Source organism: Pinus tabuliformis, chromosome X (genome assembly GCF_031772625.1).
Source record: "Pinus tabuliformis cultivar Carrire ecotype Pingquan chromosome X, CPIR1, whole genome shotgun sequence".
In the NCBI taxonomy this organism is placed as follows: domain Eukaryota; kingdom Viridiplantae; phylum Streptophyta; class Pinopsida; order Pinales; family Pinaceae; genus Pinus; species Pinus tabuliformis.
The window spans coordinates 494591432-494599378 of record NC_142308.1 but is presented as its reverse complement, the minus strand read 5'-3'; the positions used below and the strand labels follow the sequence as shown (position 1 = coordinate 494599378).

General features: G+C 39.4%; 2 pseudogenes; both read right to left on the bottom strand.

The window, feature by feature from the left end:
* Window positions 1-965: 965 nt before the first annotated feature.
* Window positions 966-1554, bottom strand: LOC149140843 (carbonic anhydrase, chloroplastic pseudogene; annotated as a pseudogene).
* Window positions 1555-6104: 4550 nt separating this feature from the next.
* LOC149140842 (carbonic anhydrase, chloroplastic pseudogene) lies at window positions 6105-6689 on the bottom strand (annotated as a pseudogene).
* Window positions 6690-7947: the final 1258 nt, after the last annotated feature.

Below are 7947 nucleotides of genomic sequence, written 5' to 3'. Positions count from 1 at the left end.
AGGCAAGATAGGCAGGAAGTTTAGCAATAAAATTTGAATAATATGGAGTGGAAAGATAGTTGAGTGGCTGAAAAGGACATACGTGATGAATCCTTTTCATATAGAAGAAGCCACATGGAACATGAACGCTTTCCCAAGGCAGAGCAGTAAACTGAATTCTACCTTTCTTACTTAAAACCATTGAGCTGGAAATGATTATGAATGAAATGTAAAACATCACAAGGCACATATGAAACAGTAAGAAAACACTGATGCCGAACTCACACCACATGAATCTCATAAATCAGAGCTGCATCTTTTCATTAATCCTTTGCCAAAACTGTACAATGAAAGCGCTGGATTTTTCCTCCACACTTCTCCGAAAAATTCCAACCCCTTACAAATGATTTTTCATACAATAAATAAAACTATCTGTGGAAAACAGATCGAAACAAAATGATGGATTATTTAATCATTATTAACAAACAAAAGATGAAGAGCCAGCGATCTGTTCTGAAAAGGGGCAGCGTTACATGTGAGATATGTTGATAACCAATGAAGAGGTGGAAATTGTAGCTATACATCCCTTCTGAATCATAACTAAAGTCAGAAATAGTCCATCTGTTCCTATTTCTTTGCCACAGTAGATGTCTTTGTGGCATTCGGTCTTTGACTTTTCACCTTCCCCGTTTGAATTAAAACCAATTTTTTATAATCAACATCCAGATGTCTAGTTTTATAGGCATATCTCCCAACGTGTCTTGAGAGCATTCCATAGCCGCTATATGCTCTATATTATTTCCATTCTCTCTACTGTGGTAGATATTTTCACTTTAATTTTGGCTTTCCCCTTAATTGATTTTTTGTTTATTTGTTTATTAAAACACTCCATTGCAGATTCTCAGCCTTGATACCTCATGAATTGTTACAATTGCAATGAAATCTCCGGATCGGGTGCTTGGTTTGAGATTAGGCTTATAGATGCTTCATTTTAATTGGCTTCTGAAATGATTCCATAGAAAGTTTTGGGTGCCATCGTATGGTAGTGACATAAGTGCGTTGATTCCTCCACAGCAGCTATGGCCTATCACCAGTATATTCTTCACCTTGAGATGCAAAACAACATACTCCACAGCAGAACCCACTCCTGGAAAACCACTCTGCTCGTAGGGAGGAACCATGTTTACGACGTTGCGCACGACGAATGCTCCCCCAGATTGAATTTGAGAACATAGGTCGGGCATACTCGCGAGTCCACGCAGACAACCACCATGAACTTGGGAGATCGGCCCTTGGGCAATTTGGAGACCAATTCTTTCTCCTTATCGTAAACCTCGGTTTTGAAGTTTTTTGAATCCATTTTTGACCTTCTGGATTGGATCAACTATAGTCTGCTCTTCTGCAACTGCCTGATTGATGATTGCCCCAATTCTCTTGATAGGCGCACAGATTCGATTCGGGACTTGCCTTATCTGTACTGTATTGAAGCTTCGTGATATATCAGACTGTTGACGAATTTCCGAACCATAGAATCCAATACGTCCGAACCTTGCTACTATGCTTGCATCCATAGTGTGATCTGGCAAATCCGTGTGGTCTTTGGGTGATTTGGACGAGTTTGGACCCTTTTTCAGGCCTCTGGCTGTATGCGCCGCACGGGAGGCCCAATGCACCACGCCTCCTGGGTGCGCCGCGCCCGTGTTAAAATGCACTGCACGGTCGCGCCCAGTGCGCCGCGCCTCCCCAGTGCTCCATGACACCCAGCCTATGCGCCGCACACACACTAAGCATAGTCATAGCTTGAAAATTCACAAGTTTTCCCTCTCTCCTACTAAACTCCGATTTCAATCAACCTCTTGAGTGCAAATGACATGAATAAATATAGAAATATGTATATCAAGCCATAGCTTTGATTTCTTCACGTCAGAATTGGCATTTCTTCACTTTGATTTTTGGCTGAAACGATGGCTTTTTGGTTGATTCTTGCAGGAGATGGTGGCATGTCTTTGGGAAAGGATCACCCAAGGCTATAGTTGAAGTAATTCATGATGGAGGACCTTTAAAAATATATACTCATTACAAACAATTAATTTGACAATTTCCTCTTCAAAATAGAGTTTTGAAGAGGAATCATCCCTGAGCATTATTAATGATGAAAATCCAAACCTCCCTCTGGCCTGCTAGCTTTATTGGAAATTTTGAGGACTAAATCAACTAAACCCTAGACCTAAAAAACTCTAAAAAACTCTAAAAAACTCTTTGCTAACCAAAAGACCATGCATGACTATGAATGACTGAAACACTGACTTCGATGAATTTTGATGAACTTTAATGATTAGACACAAGCCAGCAGATACAAAGTAATGACTGACAAGACCCTTCCGTCAGATTATGGCATGCCCCTAGCGGAATGAAACTAAATGAATTGAGTGAGACGCCTGAAAATGAAATGCAAAAAGAGTTTTTATCTCTGACAGAGGACTGACAAGACCGACTCTAACATTGGCTCCAATGGGGATGGTAGCTCCAGCTCCTTGGAGGTGCCAAGAACTGTAGATATTTGGGTGAGCAGACAGTGCCTTCATCCATTGGGAAATGGAGTCCAAATCAACACCAGACTGTCAACTACTTTACTGACTGAAAATTTGACTCAAACTAACTTGATGCAAACTAGAATGACTTGAAAAAACTTGACTCTAACAAACTAACTCAAAATACTAAGACCTGAACTTAAAAATTAAAGCTTGGTGGTAGTACATGATCACTTGCGTTTCTTACAAGACAATATACCATCAAACTATATCAAAATGCCAATGTAACCAATCAAGCAGATGCCTTCTTGATTGATTCTCCTGATCAAATCTTTTGGTCAACAATAGATCCTTGTAACTAGGCATCCAAAAACATAATTGACCATGATCTCCTTCATCACTGAACACTGCAATAATCACCTTCACTGCTGACTGCAATAGATTTGCCAGAGGATCTTGAAAAACATGAAGTCTGTCCTCCTACTGAAAGAGCAAGGTGTCTTTCTCCTTTGATTCTGATCTTTCCTCATCATGTACTTTAGTAAAAGTATGTTCCTGGTTCTCAAAAAATTCTGAACAAGTAGATGAGCAGATTTCCTTTTCAAAGAATATTTCAAAACATGAGACATATGAAGAAGAATCTGAAAGGGAATCTTGAATGTTTTGATCTTCTACAGTCTGAATATATTGTAGGTCATCTTCATATGATATGACAGCCAGATTCTCATGTTTCTCATTACATTCATCAATCATGAGAAAAGAAACTTCAGATGATTCTTGAAACCCAATACTATCATTTCTATCATCTACCACAAATTCATCCAGAGAAACTTTTTCACTTACTTGAACGAAGATCTCATCTTGTCGTTCATGAACTGACTGGATTACCTCTTTATGAAGGCTTTGTTCTGATGACATGAGAATGTTTGGATTCATAACTCTGTCTTCTTTATTCCAGATGTTTTCAGCAGCAGAGTTCTCCTTCGTGAGATTCAGCACAAGGTATTCTTGGTCATCACAATATGAATCTAGATCTGAAATGGCTGACTTAACGTTATCACATTCTAAAATGGAAACTTGACTTTCATACATGCTGTCATCTTCTATGGACAGATCTGAAACGACACTTTTTCTTTCATCACTTTCAGCTATATGGACATCTTCAACCTGCTGATCTATAAAGCTACTTACAAGACTGTCATCCTTTTCAGAAGAGGAAGAAGTTCCACCATCACCTTCTTGACCATGTGCACACTGCAGATCTGCGTTAACTTGAGCTGGAACATGACCGTTCAAGAGTTGATCTATCTCGTCTTCAGACAGAGGAGATAATACTTTTTGTTTTCTCTTGCTCAAACAGTGATTGTCTTCATTAATTTCAAGTGAAGGAGTGTACAAATTTTCCTCATACTGCTGATCCATTTCATGTAATTCCTATTGACTGTCAAGATGCAAAACTCCTTCATCTTCCACCGTACTAAAATCTTGATCCTGCTGCAAATTTTCATGATCGTCTTTATGCTGCTAAAATGGATTTTCATACAGGGCTTCCATGATTTCTCCATCCATCAAGTCATCATGTCCATAAAAATTCTCAAGATCTTCAATAAAACTATGAACATGGCTACAACAGTCTTGAACTAAAGCCAAGGATGGATATGATTCTTTATACCTTTCAAAGAATATTGCATGAAAATATTTTAAACAATAAATAGAAGCAGGTGGCAAACTTTCATACCAAGATCAGGCTTCGTCTTCCAGAGTAGCCATAAACATTTTCATCAAACAGTCTTCAGGAAAATTGATCTTTAATTTTTGCACATGAATGTGAAATTTCACCAAATGAAGAGAAACGTCATTACCTTCCACATTTCTGAACATAGGAAAATTCTGAAGCCAATCCACCTTGGGCATTTTATTTGGAAAACCTGGGATGTGATTTCCGCTCATGGGAGCGTATCTTCTTGCAGCCTAATCCATCTTGAAAACCTTAAAGATACTAATCTTCCTGCAGTGGAGTCACCTTGAAGCATTGATTTCTGGATTTTCAGTGAATGAAGTCGCCAAGTGAATGATTTCAGCCTTGCTGTGTCTGATCGTTGTCCACTATCAACAATCAAATCTGAACTTGATACATGTACTGGGGAAATTAACAAGTTAGATGTCACGTTTACAAGCTAGACTGGAGATTGACTGAAGCAGCGTTTATCTACTTCCGCTAATGCAAAGCCAAAAGCGTTTCGAAGGCTACCTAGCATAACTTCAGGCTCCGTCTGTAGCTATAAAACAAATGACATCAACAAGCAAACCATTTTCTTCCCCAGTATGGTCGCCACTATGTTAGAGCCTAGATTTGCCTCAGGCTGAAAAGGAAAGCTTCTAGGTTCAACATCAAACCACGCTAGGCATCGTAGCTAGCCCTACGAGGACAGGAGAGGGCTCTCTCTGGGTCAATCTCAGCGAAAAGTATTTCAGTGAGGCTTGAGATGACTTGAAATGGGAAACTGATTTTAGGCTAGTAAATACATATGAAAGAGGTAGTTTAATAAATGACTGAGATTTTAGGGCTATATGGGACAAAGAACAGTATAAGCTTGAGAAATAAAATCAAAGACAGATTGTTTCATGAGGCAAGATAGGCAGGAAGTCTAGAAATCAAATTTGAATAATATGGAGTGGAAAGATAGTTGAGAGGCTGAAAAGGGCATATGTGATGAATCCTTTTCAGACAGAAGAAGCCACACAGAACATGAACTCTTTCCCAAGGCAGAGTAGTAAACTGAATTCTACCTTTCTTACCTAAAAGCATTTAGCTGGAAATGATTATGAATGAAATGTAAAACATCACAAGACACATATGAAACAGTAAGAAAACACTGATGCCAAACTCACACCACATGAATCTCATAAATAAGAGTTGCATCTTTTCATTAATCCTCTGCCAAAACTGTACAATGAAATCGCTGGATTTTTCCTGCACACTTCTCCCAGAAATTCCAACCCCTTACAAATGATTTTTCATACAATAAATAAAACTATCTGTGGGAAAATAGATCGACACAAAATGAGGGATTATTTAATCATTATTAACAAACAAAAGATGAAGAGCCAACCATCTGTTCTGAAAAGGGGCAGCATTACATGTGAAATCTGTTGATAACCAATGAAGAGGCAGAAACTGTAGCTGTACGTCCCTTCTAAATCGTAACTGAAGTCAGAAATAGACCATCTGTTCATATTTCTTTGCCACGGTAGATGTCTTTGTGGCATTTGGTTTTTTACTTTTCACCTTCCCCATTTGAATTAAAACCAATTTTTTATAATCAGCATCCAGATGTCTAGTTTTACAGGCATATCTCCCAACGTGTCCTGAGAGCATTCCATAGCCGTTGTATGCTCTATATTATTTCCATTCTCTCTGCTGTGGTAGATATTTTCGCTTTAATTTTGGCTTTCCCCTTAATTGATGTTTTGTTTATTTGTTTATTAAAACACTCCATTGTAGATTCTCAGCCTTGATACCTGGTGAATTGTTACAATTGCAATGAAATCTCTGGATCTGGTGCTTGGTTTGAGATCAGGCTTATAGATGCTTCATTTTAATTGGCTTCTGAAATGATTCCATAGAGAGTTTTGGGTGCCATCGTATGGTAGTGACATAAGCGCGTTGATTCCTCCACAGTAGCTATGGCCTATCACCAGTATATTCTTCACCTTGAGATGCAAAACAGCATACTCCACAGCATAGCCCAATCCTGGAAAACCACTCTGCTCATAGGGAGGAACCATGTTTGTGACGTTGCGCACGACGAATGATTCCCCAGATTGAATTTGAGAACATAAGTCGGGCATACTCGCGAGTCCGCGCAGACAACCACCATGAACTTGGGAGATCAGCCCTTGGGCAATTTGGAGACCAATTCTTTCTCCTTATCGTAAACCTCGGTTTTCAAGTTTTTTGAATCCATTTTTGACCTTCTAGATTGGATCAAGTATAATCTGCTCTTCTACAACTGCCTGATTGATGATTGCCCCAGTTCTCTTGATAGGCGCATAGATTCGATTCAGGACTTGCCTTATCTGTACTGTATTGAAGCTTCATGATATATCAGACTGCTGATGAATTTCCGAACCGTAGAATCCAATATGTCCGAACCTTGCTGCTATGCTTGCATCCATAGTGTGATTTGGCAAATCTGTGCGGTCTCTGGGTGATTTGGATGAGTTTGGACCCTTTTTCAGGCCTCTGGCTATATGCGCCGCACGGGAGGCCCAATGCGCTGCGCCTCCTGGGTGCACCGCACCCGTGTTAAAATGCACTGCGCGGTCACGCCGAGTGCGCCGCGCCTCCCCAGTGTGCCGCGACACCCAGCCTATGCACCGCGCACACACTAAGCACAGTCATAGCTTGAAAATTCACAAGTTTTCCCTCTCTCCTACTAAACTCCAATTTCAATCGACCTCTTGAGTGCAAATGACATGAATAAATATAGAAATATGTATATCAAGCCATAGCTTTGATTTCTTCATGTCAGAATTGGCATTTCTTCACTTTGATTTTTGGCTGAAACGATGGATTTTTGGTTGATTCTTGCAGGAGATGGTGGCATGTCTTCGGCAAAGGATGACCCGAGGTTGCAGTTGAAGTAATTCATGACGGAGGACCTTTAAAAAGACATACTCATTACAAACAATTAATTTGACAATTTCCTCTTCAAAACAGAGTTTTGAAGAGGAATCATCCCTGAGCATTATTAATGATGAAAATCCGAACCTCCCTCTCACCTGTTGGCTTTATTGGACATTTTGAGGACTAAATCAACTAAACCCTAGACCTAAAAAACTCTAAAAATCTCTTTGCTAACCAGAAGACCATGCATGACTATGAATGACTGAAACACTGACTTCGATGAATTTTGATGAACTTTAATGATTAGACACAAGCCAACAGATACAAAGTAATGACTGACAAGACCCTTCCGTCAGATTATGGCATGCCCCTAGCGGAATGCAACTAAATGAATTGAGTGAGATGCCTAAAAATGAAATGCAAAAAGAGTTTTTATCTCTGATGGGGGACTGACAAGACCGACTCTAACACTATGGAAGAATTTGGTAGCTCTACAATTGAAATCTTTCTAGGGAGAACATTGAACATAAACAATAACTTGGAGAAATTACAACGGGAAAAGCTAATCAAGACATTACAACAACATTTTGCTGCATATGCATGGGAATATACTGACATGAAAGGAATTAGTTTGAAGACTTGTATACATCACATCTACATTGAGGAAAATTGTAGACTTATCAGACAACCTCAGAGAAGGATGAATCCAAATCTTAGGGAAATTGTGAAAGAAGAGCTGCAAAAACTGCTGAATGTAAACTTCATTTACCCAATTTCAGATAGCCAATGGGTTTCCCCTTTAGTGAT